The sequence below is a fragment of the Phyllostomus discolor genome, chromosome 1, assembly GCF_004126475.2.
Source record: "Phyllostomus discolor isolate MPI-MPIP mPhyDis1 chromosome 1, mPhyDis1.pri.v3, whole genome shotgun sequence".
Lineage (NCBI taxonomy): Eukaryota > Metazoa > Chordata > Mammalia > Chiroptera > Phyllostomidae > Phyllostomus > Phyllostomus discolor.
In genome coordinates, this window is record NC_040903.2 from 75,354,360 (window position 1) to 75,374,818 (window position 20,459).

Sequence of the window (20,459 nt, forward strand, 5' to 3'; positions counted from 1 at the left end):
ATTAGGCTATTTTGTTTGTTGCTTGGTATATGTCTCTAATTTTCCCAGTATCCTTGGGTTTCCATGTCACTGAAAGGAGACAAAACCCAAATGGGACAAGTATTCATTGAGCTGAGCCCCCTCCCCCATCCTAAAGCCATCAGAAACAGAAGCCAGCCATCTGACACGAGTGGGCCTCTTGAAAAGGACACCTGTGTAACATTTCTCTTGGGACCTGAGTCTGCAGGCCCTGAAGTGGGGAAGACCTTCCACAGAAGGCAGGTTGTGCAAACAAAAGCAGGGCCCCAGGGAGGAGGGCCTGTGAGGCAGGAGCTGCAGAGTGCCTTCAAGTGCCAGGTGCACAGGGACGTGGGAACTCATGGGGACTGGGACTGCTGTCCAGGTAAGAGACCTTCACACTGGTCGAGAATGTTCACAGTTTTATTTGAGTCAAACTGCTGACAATCTTTGGGAAGCAAACCCTGCACCAGTTGAGAAATGCTTTGGAGAATGGCAGCTTAGCACCTTATTTTATACATCACAGTCAAAAGAGGAGGCATAAGGGGGTCACCAGAAGTGCATTGGTGATAGATGAGGAGGCGGGAGAAAGTAAAGCTGGGTGGGTGGGGGGCCCTCTGGGTTGGATGAAAGGGAAAATGATAGGCACAGACTTCTTTTACACAGGTGGGTACGGAATAGTTACAGTCAACATTTAACACCATGACAGTAACATGGAGGGCATTCATGGTGTCCCCCTGGTGTGGTGCCTGTGCTATGAGGGGTCTGGGGAAAGGAAATTCCACATTCCTTAGGCATGTCACCGTGGATGCCAAAAGGTCACTGACAGGCTCAGTTAAGGTATAGATGGAGCTTTGTTAGCGAAAAATACTGGCCTAGGACATGACTAAGGAGAAAACCTGCTTTTAATTAGAAAGTCTGAACTTCGAAACAACCTGTGTGGTTAACTTGTGTCTCTTAAGTTTCAAGGCTGCCTCCCAGGCTCCCCTGAGCCTGTCAGGTTTTGCTTGTAGCCCCTTTGCTTCCAGGTAAACTCTGTGAAACTTCCTAAGCTGTCCAGTTCCCTAGTGTTTGCTTATTTTTGCTACCTGTTGTTTCTTTCCTCACAATGACTCACAAAGTGTTTAAAAATAAAACAAAACCAAAACCCCTTGAAATGTAACAAGCATTGCAAAGGCAACTTCTACCAGCAGCTGCTCATTGAACTTGGATATTAGTAGGTCTCTTTCCCCACCTGGTGGCAGATTCAGCCAACAGCTCTGAAGCTGGCTGGGAGATAAGTCAGCATTGCAAAGACAGGTATACAAAGTCGCTCTTCATATGAAAAGTTGCTCAGCATCACTAGCCATCAGAGAGATGCAAATTAAACCCACAATGAGATACCACCTCACACAGGTCAGAACATCCATCATAAACAAATCTACAACCAAGTGCTGGAGAGGATGCAGAGAAAAGGGAACCCTTGGGCACTGTTCCTAGGAATGCAAATTGGTGCAGCCACTCTGTAAAACAGTACGGAATGTCCTCAGAAAACTAAAAGCAAAACTGCCTTTTGATCCAGCAATTCCACTGCACGGAATATAACCTAAGAGCCCTGAAACGCCAATCCAAAAGAACCTATGCACCCTAATGTTCATAGCAGCACAACTTACAATAGCCAAGTGGTCGAAGCAACCTAAGTGCCCATCATTAAATTAGTGGATCAAAAAATGATGGTACTTTTACACAATCAAATTCTACTCAGCAGAGAGAAAGAAGGAGCTCCTACCCTTTGGGACAGCATGGATGGAACTGGAGAGCATTATTCTAAGTGAAATAAGCAAGGTGGTGAGGGACAAATACCATATGATTTCACATTTAACTGGAACATAATCAACAAAAAAAAAGCACACAAAATATAACCAGAGACTTTGAAATTAAGAACAATCTAACAATAGCCAGAGGGTAGGAGTGGGGACAGTGGGGGCAAGGGTCTTCAGGAACTACCATAAAGGACACATGGAGAAAACCAAGGGTGAGGGTGGAAGCAAAAGATGGAGGTGGGTTTTGCTGGGGTTGGGGGTAGTGGTGTGGAGAAAATGGAGACAACTTTAATTGAATAACAGTGAAGTAATTTTAAAAATTTACTATTCAGGATGTATAATTGACTATTTGCCTACAGGATGAACTTTATTTGTAATACAAAAACCACACTTTTGAAGCTTTTCTGATCATTCTCAGACATGCATAGAGCAACAAAAGTTGAGGCCACATGCGATGTTTCTTACTGGGGTGGAAATAGGTGATGCTGTGCCTTCTTTCTAATCCACCAGCAGTTCCCTTGTTAAGGGACATAAGGGCAGATACCCCAAAGTTTTGTGCTGTTCACTGACCAGCAAGCAGGACTGGTTGGCTGAATGGGAGAGCCTGCCTTGTGCCAGGACAGGTAGTCAGCATGTGTCCTAGTGGCCACGGGAACAATGGCCTGAGTCAGGGGCCACAATCAGTGTGCACTGCAACAGTCTCCCAGAGCTCACTCGTGCTACCCAACAGCCCAGAGCTTCCCCCTGACTTTCAGGAGAGGCAGCATCAGTGACAGCAGAGTTGTGGCTTTTGGACACTGTTCCTGAGAGATCAGACCCCTCACTTAATCTCTGTTTCAGTGATTCCCCTGGTTAGAGAATGGCCTGCCTGGGTGTTTCCCTGGACTGTGCTCCCCTGCCCCTCTGCTGGGATGCCCTCAGGCACCCCTACACCTGCACCTGCCCATCTCACCCAATGGCTGCATTGTCTCATCTCCCCAAACAAGCCACTTCCAATGTGAACTTGCTTCCTTCCCACACATCCCACTTGCTCTCATGATGACCTGCAGGATTACAGGTGCCCTGTGGGCTGGGCTAGAGGCCAGAGTCAGCAGGAACCTTCTGTCCTGTCACACCATCTAACCGCTGCCACGCCTCTCACACTGGTCATGTCCTGACTCCCACGCTGGACACTCTACTTCAAACTTCATGAGTCCTAATCTGAATGCTGGCAGCAGGCTTGAAAATGTGGTCCCCTCCTCCATGTGTATCCCAGACCCACCCCCACTTCACCACCTGCCAAAGTTTTCTTCCTGAAATGCTTATAAAAGAAGTAAGAAAACCATAAAATACTACCAGTGGTAATGAAAAGTATATTTATAATTATATTTTTATACTCCTCTGTAGTTTCTCTAATGACCTTGTGATATTTTTAATAAAAAAAATATACATTTGAGCCCTAGCTGCTGTGGCTCAGTGGATCGAGTGCTGGCCTGCAAATCAAAGGGTGGGCAGTTTGCTTCCCAGTCAGGACACATGCCTGGGTTGCGAGCCAGGTCCCCAGTAGTGGGCGTGTGAGAGGCAACCACACAATTATGTTTCTCTCCTTTTCTCCTCTCTTCCACTCTGTAAAAATAATAAATAAAATCTTTTTAAAAATTCACATTTGAGAAAATGTTGGGTCATGATTAGTTTTCCCTAAATTGCACATTTCAGAGAGAGAGGAACAAAAGGAGACTGAGGTCTCTGAGAGCCACAGCCAGGTGTCCCTTCCCAATGCACCCGCACACCTGTGTTTCAGGGAGACAACCTGGTGTCAATGAACACATGAGGCTCAGGATCTTATGCCTGCCCATTTGGAGGCCCATCAGTAGCATGAAGATGCTGCTGGTGAGCCCAGCTTACCTCCCACATGTCTAGGAAATCGGTGTCACTTGGCATCACCATGCCACTGTGATCCAAGGGCAGGTTTTATCCTCCATGCTGTTAGGAGCAGGGGAAAGGAACTTACTGGGGACTGCTGGTCACCCCCCAAGACAAGCATGGATGAAGGGAGAATGAGATGTGGGGAAAGAATGCTGGGCCCTGGGCCAGAAGGTCTGGCCCTGAGCATAGCCCTCACACCACGCTGTGGGACTTCCCTTCTCCAGACCCCAGCTTCACCTTCACAAGACAAGGGTTGGGTGGACTGGTGGCCAGCAAGGTCACTAGCAGTCTGGAAGTTCACTGCCCACTTCTCACTGTCAGTAAAGAAGACCTGGAATCCTTGCCCATTGTCACAATAGCATTTAGCAATTTCAGGTAAAGAAGAGGGAAAGGGGTTTACCTTCTTATCTCATGAGCTCAGTCGGCTTTCTCCAAAGTCCATTGTGAGGCTCTTTTCTGCTTTTCTTAGGGTCCCCATGGTGTGAAAGATAATGAAGCTAGAGATACCAAGGGGCACAGGAGGTGCAGGGCCCAGAGAGAGATTGACAGGGAACAAGGGCGTGCCTTAGGATGCTTGGATGTTCTGACGCTCCACCTTCTGCCCTGCCACTCACAGCTGGGTGTCACTTGTCACAGGGCCAGTGGTGTATGACACATGTTTGTTTAATGACAGCAATTTTCTCTTGAGGGAAAGTACGGAGAAATCTAACATTGCAACCTGATAAACATTTTAAAGATTTTTCATGATGAAGCATCTACCCATCCCACTTTGAAGTCACCTTCTATGTTGACATTTCTCTCAACTGCTAGGTATCTGGCCTTCTCCTTGGAGCTGACAACCCTGAGAGCCCACTGCAGAGATCTGCTCAAAAGTGAGGGCCAGGCAGTGTATCACATGTCTAATCTGAGTGTCAGCGTCTGAGCCCTGATAATAATAGTAAATCTTTCTGTGCTCAGTTGCACCATCTGTGCAGTGGGCAGAGTAACAGCACCCACCTCCTAGAATTTGTGTGAGGATTAAGTGAACCATATGTATGAAGTGTGCAAAACACTGCCTGGTCCAGCGTTAAAATAACACTAACAGCTGACAGCAAGCATGACCCAGCTGTGGTTGCTACTTTAATCTTACTCTCTGGGTGCACTGAGGTCACAGACAGAAACCACTGCTGACCCCTTCTCTCTCATCTTCAGTTGTCCACTAATATGATGGATGAGCAGTTGCTACAGTCTTTACTGAAATTAAACACAAAGCCTGAAAGTAAAGCTGTACTAGGAGTGAAGTGGTTTTTGTTGTTTAATCTCAAAAGGAACCTGACAGCTGGGCACACCCCATGAGCTCCTCAAACACGGTGCATACGTGGGAGATGCCTGTGTAGACATCACCACCTGCAATGTAGGCAGAGTTTCCTTTCAAAGCTCCCCGGTGCCACCTGTGTGACTGAGCCCTTGGTCGAGCAGGTTCATGGGACATCCTGGCCAAGACCCACATGAGACCGAGGCTGGGAAAGCAGTTGTGTAGGGGGACAAGGAGGGGAGGGCCGTGTGTGTGAGATACAATCAACAGAAGGGAATAGCACCAAAAGGAGCAACAATCTCTCTCCAGAACCCTCTGCTCCCACTGCAGGTATTGAGCAGATGTCTCCCGTATCACAAAGCAGCCATCACTCCCCACAGAGAACATAGCCTGGGGAAACAGACAGGGCCCAGGCATTCCCTGGGACTGAGGGAGTGATGTGAACAGCCACTCACTCAGCTGATGTCCTCTGTCTGCTTCCTGCTTTCACCTAGAGACCTGTGGAAACATGGATCACTTTCTTGGCTTGGAGGAGAAAGGACAGGCTTGGAAGCAAGAGCCACTAGAAGTGAGAGTTCCTTGAGTCCAAGCCTCTCTTGAGCTGAGGTGCAGAGACAAGTGAATATGTATGTGTGGCTGACACAGCCTAGAACTCTTGCACCCTGGCTGCCGACCCAGTGCTTTCTACTCCCCATGCAGGCACAACCAGGAAGGGAGGCTGCTCGTGGGGGATCTCACCAGGCCTGGGCAGTACCTTGAAACCCATGGGCTAGTGTATGAGGTAGAGGTCCAAGTACTCCAACTGCAAGGCCTTCAGTGTTTGGGAGAAGGCTGCCCTCACCAAGGACGTATTATGGTAGGTGCACCAGAGATGCAAGGGGAACGACGAGTGCTAACAATCGCCCACAGAGCCAGTACTGACACAGCCTCTGCCCCTGGGTCAGCAAGAGAACTCCTTAAACTGTGACCACCTCTTCCAGGATCAGCTCCATCACACTGTTTCTTGTTTGTGCTGGCAACACTGCTTGGTTCAGGAACACCAAACTCCTTTAGGGTCCTTGCACCCCACACACTGTCCCATGCCTCCTGCCTTTGCTCTAGTTACCCTCTCCGTGAGTCACATTGTCACTGACTGCTTCACCTGCACCACACCCAAAACGTGCATGAAGCTGCAGAAGTGCTTGTCAGGTCTGGTAGAAGCAAGAATGCAAGTCACCAGCTCTATAGGAGAAATCATCCATCATGGACTGCCAGCTGTCTTCTCGCCCAAGCTCAGAGCAACCAGTGTTGGGATCCGCCCTGATTGGTATCAGAAGCTGAAACCCCCACCTAGGCTAAGGCTAAGGGAACGCCCTTGGAACCGTAAGCCTGCAAGGAGACAAAAGCTTATCTCCCTGGCAGGAATGCTGCTTCTGTTGCTTTATTCATAACTGAACCTCCAAAAGCTTGGTCGGTTAGCCAAAGACGGGTAAGATTCCCCACGGGGGGAATGACCTAAGACAGGCACGATCACTTTGGGAGGCCCCCCAAAAGGACATGGGGGGCTGCAGCAAAAAGGGGTGATGGACCCTCGCTCCTCGGCTTTGACATAGCCTGAGTTCTGGGAGAAAATCTCCTTATTGCCTTAGTTCCCTTGCTCCACCTAAGCCTGAAACAATGACAGGGTGGTGTAGCTCTGTGCTGAAAAGGGCAGATTCCCTGGGTGATCAGGCCTAAGAAAGAATATGTAAATTACTGTGAAACCTTCTTTGTTTAGAATGCTCTCAGTTGAATGAGAGGGGTCCAAGGAGGAAGTTAGCTTGTTCCTCAAAGTCTTACAGCTCTTTGAACCCGACTCAATAGACCAGCAGAGTTCCTTGTTTTCTATGGTTCCTTACTTCCCCCTAATGAGTACTGTACTTTACCTGAATTATTATGCAAAATGAGCCCAATAAAAGCAGGTATGGACGGTAAATTGGCACGCCCCCCACTAGGGGGGGTGGCCATTTCATCCCTACTTCCCCACAGAAACTAGTTTGTCTTTGTGCATGTTTGTTTCTCGTGTGTTTTTCAGCGAGCCATCCGCAGCGTTCTGTGGTCACTGCTGGCCGGTGACCCACACGCAACAAACCAGCACCTCCTCTCCCTGCAGGGGATGTCTTACCTTACTGACAATGAACAGGTCCTCCTGCTGTACCATACCCTCCTTGATCTTGCACTGGATTCTGGCTCCAACCTCACTATCCTTGTGGTACAAGTATGCGCAAAGTGCCAATATCCCACATCTATTGCTATTTACATGGCCTGTGTCACATCCCCTGGAGCTACCTGCAAAATGAACAAGTTCCAAGGAGCTGACCTGCTGACCACCAGCAGGAACAATCAACCCAGTGCTTGTAAGACTTAGAGCTTTTGTGGTCGGTTGGAGAGCAGCATTTCTGAGCCACTAAGATTGCTGGTGACAGGTTTGTGTTGTGCATAATTAAAAATAAATAAAAGAAGCCTTCACACAAATCAGATAATGGGATGAGGATTAACCCAGTTCTATGCCTCTGAAATCCAGCAATCGAAAGGAATGTTTTGTCCTCCTAAGCACAGTTTTCACAGTCTTTCCTCACACTGAGTGCAGGAATGGGTGGACTGTGACACCCAGCCACGTGCAGATGGAGTGCATAAACCATGGAATCAAAGTCAGGCAAGGAGTCAAGACAGTCCAATCCACCAGGTGTTTACTGAGCAGTGGCCAAATGCATGGCTTTGGCTAGATGCTGAGAACCCCAATGAGTGAGACCACATCCTTCACCTCTAAGAGTTGAGTAGATAGAAGAAAGAGTCTAAATAATATTTAGATAAGTGAGGAGGGGGTGGAGGGTTTTATCATTCCAATTTCTACTCCTCCAATAACTTCCTATGTGACTTCTTAAAGGAACATCTTTCTATCAAAGACTAAATGAAAAAAAACAGAAAAACAAATTTGAAACTAAGTAGAAAATCTCAAAGCACTGACAGGAATCAGAAGTACAGAGTAGAGAAAGTTTTGAAGTTTAAAGTGCTTCCACTAACACACTTTTACACATTGTACCAGCAGTTTCAAAGTTTCTATAAAAATCAAGTTGGCAATGGAAGAGTTACTACATTTGCTTTAAGCTGAGGTGGCAAAACTTATATCTGACAAAATAGACTGTAAAGCCAAGGCTATAGCAAGAAACAAAGAAGAACACTACTAAATGATAATGGAAGCAAATCCAACACGTGGGTAAAACCCTAATAAACACTTACACACCCAACCTAGGAACACCTAAACATGTAAAGGAAAACTTGTTAGACATAAAGGGAAAGATCAACAGAAATACAGTCACAATAGCAGATTTTAATGCTTCTATGAAAGGAATGGATAGATCTTCCAGACAAAATCAACAAGGAGACAGTGGCCTTAAATCATACACATTAGATCAAATGACTTTAATGGATATCTTCAGGGCATTTCACCCCGAAGCAGCAGAATATACATACTTTTCCAGTCCACATGGAATGTTTCCTAAGAGAGATCACATGTAAGAATAGGAAAGAAGTCTCAGTGAATTTAAGACAATTGAAATCATATCAAGCCTCTTCTCTGACCATAATGCTATGGAACTAGATTACAAATAAGTCACAGGAAGGAAACTGAAAAGCACACAAAGATATGGAGGACAAATAATGTGTTAGTAAACAATAAATGGGTTTACAACTTAATGAAGGAAAAAATCAAAAGATACCTGGAAACACATGAAAATGAGGACACAATATCTCCAAACCTGTGGGACCCAGGAAAAGCAATGCTAAGGGGGAATTTTATAGCATCACAAGCCTGTCCCAATAAAGAAAATAAAGCTCACATTAACAATCTAACTTTGCACATAAAGAAACTTGAAAACAAAAACAAAACAAAGCTCAAAGTGGGTAGAAGGAAATAAAACACATCAGAACAGAAATAAACAAATTGTGTCTAACAAAATACAAAAAAAATGAATTAAACCAAGAGTTAGAAACGATAAAGCAGAAAAAGAGAGAGAGGACCCAAATAAATGAATTCAGAAATGAAAGAGGTTAAGTAACAATTACACCAAAGAAATACAAAGAAAATATTAGAAAGAACAGTGTGCCAAATAATTGGACAATGTGGGTGAAATGGATAAATTCATAGAAACACACAATCTCTAAAACTGAATCAGAAAAAATCAAAATATCTGAATACATGGGTTACAACTAGTAAAATTGAAGCAGTAACAAAAAACAATCCAAACAAACAAAAGCTCTGGACTGGGTGATATCACAGGTGATTTTTTCCAAATATTTAGAGAAGAACTAACTAACATAACACCTCTCCTTCTCAAACTATCCAAAATATTCAAGGGCAGTGAAGACTTCTAAGGTCATTTTACGAAGCCAGCATTATCCTAATCCCAAAATCAGGTCAAGACACTACCAAGAAAGGAAAAAAAAAATCATAGGCCAATAATCTCTGATCCATACCAGTAAATGAAAAAAAAATGACAACAAAATATTATCAAATTGGATTCAGCAATACATGTATAAGATCATATACAGCATGATCAATGAAGCTTTATTCAGGGGATATAAGGTTCGTACAATATCTGCAAATCAATAAATGTCATACACTACAGAATTAAAATGAAGGATAAAAACCACATGATCATATCAACACATGCAGAAGAAAACATTAAAAAATTCTAGCACCCATTTGTGATAAAAACACTGAGCAAAGTGGGAAGATAGGGAACATTCCTCAAGGTAATAAAGGCCTTATATGACAATCACAAAACCAACATCATACTCAATGAGCACAAATTACAAGCCTTTCCCTTAAGATTAGGAATAAGACAGGGATGACCACTTTTACCTCTCTTATTCAACATAGTACTGGAAATTCTAGCCACAGCAATGAGAAAAGAAGAAGAAATAAAAGGCATCCAAGTTGGAAAGGAAGAAGTAAAACTGTCTTTATTTGCAGATGACATGATCCTGTACATAGAGAATCCTAAAGATTCCACCAAGAGACTACTAGGAGTGATAAACGAATTCAGTAAAGTAGCAGGATACAAAATGAAGATCCAGAAGTCAGTTGCATTTTCATGTGCCAATAATGAACAATCAGAAAAGAAAACTAAAATACAGTCCTATTCACAGATGTTTCAAAAAGAAAAATATACCTAGGAATAAATCTAACCAAGGATGTAGAAGACCTGTACTCAGAATACTAGAAGACACTGAAGAAAGAAACTAAAGAAGATACAAATAAATGGAAGCATATACCATGTCCATGGACAGGAAGAATTAACATCCTTAAAATGCCCATAGTATCCAAAGCAACCTACAGATTCCATGCAATTCTTGTTCAGGTTCCAAAGGCATATTTCACAGAACTAGAACAAGTACTCCAAAAATGTATATGGAACCACAAAAGTCCCCAAAATAGCCACAGTACTCTTGTGAAAGAAGAACAATTTTGGAGATATTGCACTACTTGATATCAAACTACACTACAAGATTACAGTAATCAAAAGAGCATGGTACCAGTATAAAAACCGACATACAGATCAATGGAACAGATCAGGGAGCCCAGAAAGAAAACCACACTTCCATGGTCAATGTTTGACAAAGGAGGCAAGATCGTATAATGGGGTAATGACAGTCTCTTCAGTAAATGAGAGTATTGGACAGATAGGCACAAAAAAGTGAAACTAGACCACCTTCTTACACCATACACAAGAATAACTCAAAAAGGGTAAAAGATTAAATGTTAGACTCAAAACCATGAAAATTCTAGAAGAAAACATAGGCAGTAAAATTTGGACATTTCTCACAGCAATATTTTTTGATATATCTTCTGGGAGAAGGGAAATGAAAAAAAATAATGAAGTGGGGATACATTAAAAATAAAAATATTTTGCAGCAAAGGAAACCATCAACAAAATAAAACGACAACCTATTGAATGGGAGAATATATGCACAAATGATACATTCAAAAAGGGCTTAACATCCAAAATTTATTTTTAAAAAACTTAAACAATTCAACACTCCACCCCCCAAAAATAACCAAATGAAACAAATTCAATTAAAAAATAGCCAAAGGAACCAAATAAACGCTTCTCGAAAGGGGGCATACAGATGGTCAATAGAGATGTGAAAAGATGCTTAATGTCATCAATGATTAGAAAAATGCAAATTAAATATACAATGAGATACCACTTCATACCACTTAGAACGGCTATCATCAATAAATCAACAAACAACAAGGCTGGTGAGGATGTGGAGAGAAAGTTACCCTCCTATACTTTTGATTGGAATGTAGACTGGTGCAGTCACTGTGGAAAGAAGTATGAGTTGCCTCAAAAAATTAAAAATGAAATTGCCTTATGACGCAGCAATTCCACTTGTGGGAATTTATAAAGAATCCAAAAAACGAGTTTGAAAGAATGTAAGCACCCCTATGTTCATTGCAGCATTATTTACAATAGCCAAGATTTGGAAGCAACCCACAGGTGCATAAGTAGATGAACAGATTTTAAAAAGCTGTGGTACATTTACACAATGCAATACTATTTAACTATAGAAAAATAGAAGAAGGAAATGTTATTTTTTGCAACAGCATGGATGGACCTGGACAGCATTGTGCTATGGGAATTAAGTCAGTTAGAGAAAGACAAGTATCACATGATTTAACTGATACATGGAATGCAATGAACAAAATGAACTAAAAAGGAGGATAGAAGCAGGCTTACAGAGAGAAAGCAATTGGGTAGCTTTTGGAGTTGGGAGGGGCTGGTTGAGAGGGTGGAGGGATTGAGCCAAAAAAAACAAAACAAAACAAAAAACAGCCCATATATATAAAGAAAAAGAAGAAGAGAAAACACTCATGGACATGGGTGATTGCCAGGGTGAGAGCTTGGGTGGAGGTGGAGGAGGGTATAGGGGAAATAAGTGGTGATGGATGGTGGAGACTTGGGGTGGTGAACACTCAATACAGTGCACAGGTGATGCACTGTAGAAGTTTTGCACCTAAAACCCGTATAACATTGTTAATGGGTGTCACCTCAATAAACTCAATACAAATAAATAAAACAAAAAATAAAAATAAATAAAAGGTTAGTGTCATTTTTACATAACAATAATAAAAGCAGAAATTGAAAAATTTAAAACATATCATTTACTATTTTATTATAAAATATTTACAGACAAATCTAAACAACTGTGCCAAATTTGTATGCTAAGATATTAAAAATGTTGATGTGATAAATTAAGAATACCTAACTAGATGGAGATATAGACTGTGCTCATAGATCAGAAGACTCAATATTGCTAAGATGTCAATTCTTCCCAAAATGTTTCTCTATGTAGGATAAGTGGAGGCAGTCTGGTTTCCTCACCAAGGTGTCTGGGTAGCTGAAGGAAGCAGTGTTCTCACAGCCTTGAGACTGGGTCCCATAAACTGTTCCCATAACATGAAGTGAGATCGCATGTGCACTATGTTATGTTGTGAAATGTTCTGGAAGTTTTCTGGCTTTGTTCCCTGATGTGGACCCCAGTTCATGGGGTCCAGCACATTGTGAATGAGATACGAGAAAAAGTCACATGGCTACTGAGTACTGTGGAGGAAAAGGGACAGCAAGGCTCTTATCTCAAGAAGAGAAAAAGCCACAGCCTCCACCATGACAGACCTTTATTTCCTTTCTTGGCACATTACAGGATGGTCCGCATATACTGTGTACCAGCTGGCTTTAGGTGATTACTCTTTACAGAAAACAAAGGAGTGAAGGCCATTAATCACATCACCGAAGAAGGATACTTACAAATGAAAAGGGAAAATTGGTTGAACCGGTTACACTTGTCCTTGGAAGATTCAGCACGAAGTTTAGGAGGTGACTTTGCAGTAAATGTTTGCTGCCTCAATTCAGGGTGAAGCAATTTTAGCAAAAGCAAGTCTCATAGCGGCCTAGGTACAATGCAGGCCTGATTCCCCACAGGGAAACCTATCCATGGGCATGGGTCCTGTGCATTGGACCTTGCTTTCCACTGGGAGGTGGGCCCACACCATGCAGAATGGTTTCCTACAGTTCCCCTCTTATATTTGAAGAGGTAGGAACTCCCAGCTGGGGATGAGGATGATGAGAAACATGCAAGGGGACAGGTGCCACAGTGGGTGTCACACTGGGGAGCAGAGGCCACGACATGTGACAAGGGAGACTTGCAGCTTTAGGCATGTGTGGCTCACCCACCCATGATAAAGTCACGCCAGACATCCCAACAGCTCCAGGAATATTCTTCTGTATGTGTGGAATGGAGACAACCGTACTTCAACAACAATAAAAACACTTTAGAAAGGTATATATATATATAGTTAAGACAGTGTGATACAATGAAAAGAAACACATGTAGACCAATGGAGCAGAATAGATTACAGGAACAGACGGACATGTGTATAGTCAAATGATGTTCTGGGAAGGTGCCAAGTTAATTCAAGGAGAAGGGCTAGTCCTTTCAACAAATGGGGCTAGAACATGTGTACATCTTTTCCTCCAAGGGAGGAAGCTTCCCAACTGGAATCCAAGCCTCCAATCCCTACCTTCTTCCAGTGTGTCCCACGCAGCAGTCAGACTGTCCTTCCGAAATGAGGATTCCCCTTTCTAGTCCTGCAGTAGCTTCCCACTGTTCTCAAGAGGAATTTCAGGCTTTTAGTATGTAGTCTCTTTATGATCCACCTCTTGAGCCTCATATCTTGGCCTTCCTTCCGTGGTGTTCTATATTCCTTCTAACCACATCAAATGGCTTACAGTTCCCCTTATCAACTATGCTCCATGGCACCCCTAGAAAGTTTCTCTGCCTGTCTTATGAATCTTCACTTGTCCTTCAGTACAATGCTGTGGTAATCTCTCCTCTGAGAGTCTCCCTAAGACAGCCCATGACTAGGCAGGGACCTCTCTGATGTGTCCCTTAGCTAACATGCTCACCCCTACCTTTAGTACTTATCAGACTCAAGTCGTTGTAATAGGCTATGTACTTGTCTGTCTCTGGCACAGTGCCTGACATGGAACAGGGCTCAAAAACTGTCTACTGAATGTGGTCACCCAGTTATCACCTGCCCTTTATACTGTACAAGTAAATAGTTACCTGTAAAACATTGAACTCCCCTGAGGGATATGAAGAACTGTACATGTTCCTTGGTAAAGCAGTCATTTATCCTTGCCCTTACTGGTGTCATTCAGGGGTTGGGCATCATTCCATAAACTGAAAGGTCAGTGTTTTGATTCTTGGTCAGGGCAAATGCCAGGGAAGCAAGCCAGCTCCTTGGTTGTGGCTGTGCAGGAGACAATTGGTTGATGTCTCTCTGACACATTGACATTTCTCTCCTTCTTTCTCCCTCCCTTCCTGTCTCATAAAGAAGCAAACAAACAGACAAATAAATAAATAAAATCTTTAAAAAAAACATTAACGTATGCTTGCTCCATCAGTGATTCATTGTCAGAATCCCTATTAGCAAGTTCTAGGTCCACAGCCACGTGTTTTTTTATACAATCCCCTTGTCTGCCATTTATCCTCACTTAGGACAGGGTAAGGGGAGCTCACTGCAACCAGAGGGATCAAGGTGAACAGAAGGAATGGGATGCTGGCCAAGGACTGTAAGCAGAAGCTCAATGTTCTCCCTTTCAGGGTCGATGGGTTGGCCTCATGCCCCTTAGCCAAATGCTAAGTGAGAATTCCTATCTAGAGACATGAAGATGTTAAAGAACTCGAGTGCCTGGGGAAAATATGCCACTGAGTAGATAAGCTGAATTCTCTCCACCACAATCTTCACTGCCAATATGTGTTAAAACAAAGCAAAATGAACTTTCAAGATAGGGTGTGGAGTATCTGGACTTCTCAGCACATTTCAGCCAATACTACTCCTTCGTGTGTGGCCAACATTACACTATAGCCCAGGATTCTGACCACAGACATAGAAGAGTTTGAGGACATGTAGTGACCATTTCCAAATTCTTTTTAGCTAGCTAACTTCACAGATGAGGAAACTGAAAAGTCAGATGTTTGTCCCAGGTCACACAGGGAGTGGCTGGCAGAGATAACCAGACTGCAGGATTCCTGTCTTCCATCTTCTGCACCTCAGCAGTTAACAACAGGCAGGCTGGCAAGAAAGGGCTCCATGTATGAGGTTAGGCTCCCTGTGAGGCTCTCAAAAACTCAACAAACTGGAAAGCACTCAGTACTGCCTCCTAGGAATTTGTCATCTAAGAAAGTGAGATTATGCTACAGCTCATATAAATAATAATCCCAATTCATGTAAGCAGAGTCCTTGTGAAAGATAATTGGCATATTCAACCAGTAAAACTAGAGAGTTAGCAGAAACCAGGAAATGAGGCTTTGTGCCAAACTCAGGATTTCTAACTTAGTCTTGGCAAGAAGGATGGCTGTGGAAAGGTACTAAGCAGAGGAGGCCTAGGACCTGTTTTTTAACTTGGGAAGTCCATTCTGGCTAGAGCTGTAGGAGGGCATGTCTAGAGACAGAAAGATAAGGGCAGCTTTGTGTTGGTGTTACAGGGAATGCACAATTTGGAGTTAAAGACTCCTGATTAGGAACTGTGTTGAATCCACCAGGTCTGTCTGGAAAAAGTCCAACCCTTGTTAACATAATGAGAACAGTTTGTGTGACATCAGTGTAACCTTGCAGCCAAAGACAGTGGACTGGAATGCACATGAGTGAACAACGATGACCTCACTGTACTAGTCCTTGGGGGTTGCAGATGTAGCTGAGTGAGCATGGGCACCGTGTGGCTGTTGCATTCAAAATGACTGAGCAAGCAATGAATCTGCATCAAATTTTGCATGAAGATGGAACGTTCTTTGGCAGAAACTATCCAGATGATTCAGAAGGCCAAAACCATGGGCAAATGGGGATGGGGAGCTTCATTAAAACAATGACCTACTCATGCATCAGGTCTTTGCAGAATTTTTGGGAAAAGCATTAAATCACCCAGGTGGCTCAGTCCCTCCCTGCCACCTAGATTTGGTGACCTCAGACTTTTGGCTTTTCCCCAAACTAAAATCACCTTTGAAAGGGAAGAGATTTTAAACCATCAGTTAGATTCAGGAAAATAAGACAGGGTAGCTGATAGGTATTGGGAAAACTGTGGGATGTCCAAAGGGACTCACTTTGAAGGAGACTGAAGCGTCATTGTGCTATGTACAATGTTTCTCGTATCTTGCATCTTCTTCAAGAAACGTCTGTATTGTCCATAGTACATGGCTGGATACATTATGGACAGACCTCTATAGATTGCTTTGAGTGACATGAACATTTTAATGAGGTTAATTCTTTCTATCCATGAGCATGGTATGTGCTCCTACTCATTTATATCTCTTTTACAAAGATTTTATTTATTTATTTTTAGAGATGGAAGGGAGGGAGATAGATAGAGACAGAGAAACATCAATATGTGCTTGCTGGGGGTTATGGCCTGCAACCCAGGCATGTACCCTGGCTGGGAATCAAACCTGCGACACTTTGGTTTGCAGCCAGCGCTCAATCCACTGAGCTATGTCAGCCAGGGCTCATTTATAACTTCTTTATTTTTTTCTTCAGAATCTTACATTTATCTGAGTACAGGTCTTTGCATCCTTGGTTAGATTTATTCCTAGGTATCTTATTCTTTTTGATGTACTCATAAACAAAATTGTTTTCTTAATCTCCATTTCTGATCACTCGTTATTGGCAAATAAAAATACAACTGATTTCTGGATATTAATTTTGTATCCTGCTACTTGCTGAATTTATTAGTCAGTCCTAGTTGTTTCATAATGGAATCTTTAGGGTTCTCTCTGTACATTACCACATCATCTGCAAATAACGCTGGTTTTACTCTTTCTTTTCCAAGTTGGATGCCTGTATTTCCTCTTGTCTAATGGCTATGGCTAGGACTTTCAGTCTATGTTCAATAAGGAAGGTGAAAGCAGACATCTGTCTTGTTCCTGATCTTAAGGACAACACCTGTACGTTTTGCCCATTGAGTATGATGTTGGCTGTGTGTTGGTCACGTAAGGCCTTTATTACCTTGAGGTATGTTCCCACACTTCCCAATTTGCTGACAGTTTTTTTTACAAATGGTTGCTGAATTTTAGAGTAACTTGAACTCCATACTGCTCTTCTCATTTTGTATCGATGATTATTGATCTTCCCTCCCAGCAAAGAGCTTTAGAACATTCGACTTTTTTCAGACAGTACTTGAAACTGAAGGGCTGGGACACTGTTATTCCTGCAGGGTCCCTGACTCAGTATGGGAAAGGAGAAATCCCTCATTCCATCATCCTAGCTGCTGGGTCCTGAGAAAACACCCAGCAAGTATCAGCCTTGGTGCAACTACAAGCGGATGCTGGTTGCTGGGATTTTCTCTAGGAAGAGAAAAAAATTCTTTCCTAGGGCACCCTGGTTAGCAGTGACTGTTTGGTCCTGGCTTTCATGGGAAACAGAAGAGGCAGTGAGTGAGGTGGGGATAAAGTGCACCAACGTCCTGAAAAGTGAGGCATGGGGGGGCAGGGACTCAGAGGAAGAGAAAGGTGAGAGGTCTATGATAGGGGTCAAGAAAGCTCACAATGCCCTCTCTTCATTCTTCCTGAAGATCTGCAGTAGCTACTTCTCTCAGCCCGCATTTCTCATCATATATCAATAATAGGATCTTCATTTTCTATGTTAATTATTTTATTGTCGTAGTCCTGGAATATCCCCTCTGCAGCAGCAGAGATTTCTTTTGTGTCTGTTTTGTTCATAATGCCTAAAACCATGGCTTGCACATTATAGCTACTCTGTTAAGTGTGCTATTAAATGAAATACATGTTCATACAGTTCTTGAATATTCAGAGGTCATCATAAAAACATCCAGAGGTCACTGTAAAAGCATCTCTAATACACTCAGCCTGGGTTACCTGCCTTCTATCTCATATTCTACTAGGACTCTGTATGTCCTGTCTCCTTATGCTGACTTACAATTGCCATTTTACCCATCTTCCTGTAGTAGTTTCAACCTCTAAGTTTGTGATGATGTGCTATGTGGCAATGCACAGCGGACCTAGATGCCCTACTCAGATTCTTCATTGGCTGCAATCCAGGTTTCAGCAAAAGTGGGGGTCACATCTGAAGGCCCAACTGGGGAAGCATCTGCTTCCAAAATGGTGATTGACAGAATTCTTTTCCTTGGGAGCCATTGGAATGAAGGCCTCAGTTCCTTGTTGGCTGGTGCCCAAAAGCTACCTCCAACTCTTTACCATAGGAGCCTTTAAAACATGCCCCTTATTTTATCAAATTATACAAGCTGGGAAGCAATGGAGTTGATCAGGGAGGTAGACATCACAGTCTTGTATAACCTAATAATGAAATCATACTGTTTTACATTACCGTATTCTTGTGATACAAGTCACCAGAACCACCCACACACACTCCAGAGGGACTATTACACCAAGGCATATGTAGCAGGTGGCAGGGACCCTTGGGGCCAACCTGATGTGGCTGCTGCTCTGGTAAAGGCCCAGGAGCTGGTACCATGAGAGCATCCAGTCTCACTGGCAGCCTTTGAGAAATCTTAGAAAACAGGAGAGGTGTCTGCAGTAGACATTGAATGTCTTTCTAGTTGCAAAGGGAAGATGGATCCTGAAAACCATATGCCGTCAGGTGTGATATGGATATCTAGAAATGGTTTCAGATAATGTTGAAATGCAAGCTTTATGAGACCTTTTTAATGGAGAAGTGTTGCAGGCTGCCCTGCCTGGTCTCAGGAAGCTGTAACCCCCCATGACTTAGGCTGAGTGAAAGACCTTCAGACCAGGAGCCTCTGAAGGAAACAAACCTTATTTCCCTGGCTTGAATGGCAGTCAATGATGGGTAACAATTCTCTTGGATAGAGATTGAACCTAGGACAGATGCGTTCACCAAGGAATGACAGGGACAGGACTCCCGGGGCTGTGGAAATGAAGGGGTGATCCACATCAACCCCTGCCCCCTTTGGCTTTGTCAAAGCCTGAGTCCTTGTTCTTGGATGGGAGAAATCCAAGTCTCCTGGCTGCCTTTGTCTCCTCTGCCTGACTCAGGATAGCAGAGGCAGACCAGACCAGAAACGGACCCCGGGGTAATCATGCCTGGGACATAGAATATGCAAGATCCTATGAGATCTGTTTGCTGGAGGATATTATTATCTTGGAATTTTAAAGCACAGGCAAGAAACTTTTTGCACCTGTAGTCCTTTCATATGTTAAAAACCCGAAACCTTGCCCAGAATCTCAGGAGTGTTGTCCCCACCTTTGCAAGTTGTTTACACATTTTGATCTTTTCTGCCAGACTGTGAAGCCACAAACTAAGTCTGTTTTCTCAATAAAAATCTGCTTGGGTATGGACATGGCGCCCTCCCCACGTGAGGAGTGGCCATGGCGCCCTCCAGGAGAGAGGGTGGCCAGGGCGCTTCCCAAATGAGGAGTGGCCTTGCTGTTCCTATTCCCCCACAGGACCTGGTTGTCTCTGTGTATGTTTTTAGCGTGTTTCGACAAACATCCACAGCCGAGATGGATACTGCTGGCCGGTATCCTCCACAGAAAAGTGGGGAGCCCTGTAACCTGCTATGACTTCACTAAGGAAGAAATTGACCCATTCTCCCTGACCGACAAAGTTCCTAGGCTGCTGAGTCAGGAAGGAAGGAAGAAATAGTGTCTCTGAACTTTAACACGGAATTTAGCGTGAACCACAGGTAAATGTGCAGGGGATATTACAGTAATTTCTTATAGGTTGAATGATATGCTGAAGTGTATTTACATATAGTGTGAGAATTTTCTTGTTATCTAACACAGAACATACCCTTGTATTTATAATAAAAATATATAGGTTGTACTCATCAAATCGATAAATGCTATTTGAAATATACTGTGAGAAATACTGAATATGTAGAATAATAGAATCTGGTAGAATTCTGACCTTGACCAGCCAGAGGGATGAGTGCAAAATAAATTACAGTGTTACATCCTGTGGCAGGCTGCAAAGGAAGCAGGGCAGGCAAAAGAGTAACATTAAACAAAGCAACACTCAGGGGTTCTAGCTAGCACAAGTTTCTTATCAGTTCAGGGTGGAATTTCACTGATTTTTTTCCTGAACCGCACTAACAGAGGCTATAACAATGTGAGGGCACACAAGAAAGAGGGATTGCCCCTCTGGCGAAGTCATTGAAGACATGGGCAGCAGCAGAAGCTGTTAGGAAAGTGGGAGTTCACAAAGCTGAAGGGAGTAGGTGGGGACTTGAGTGGTCTGTCCCAGCAGGAGGCATTGCTGAAACAAAGGAACCACTACAGAAATTGATCCTAGAGCTCAGACAACTATTTTCTTGCCAAGAGGATTCAAAGGAAGAAGCCACAGAGAATCAGATGTTAGAGTGAAGTTCTGATACAGGGTTATG

At 43.4% G+C, this 20,459-nt stretch overlaps 1 protein-coding gene across 1 annotated transcript in view; it reads left to right on the forward strand.

The window, feature by feature from the left end:
* The window catches only part of LOC114492418 (aldo-keto reductase family 1 member C15-like), a 355,773-nt gene that overhangs the window by 322,281 nt on the left and 13,033 nt on the right, over positions 1 to 20,459 (forward strand). The window lies entirely within an intron of this gene.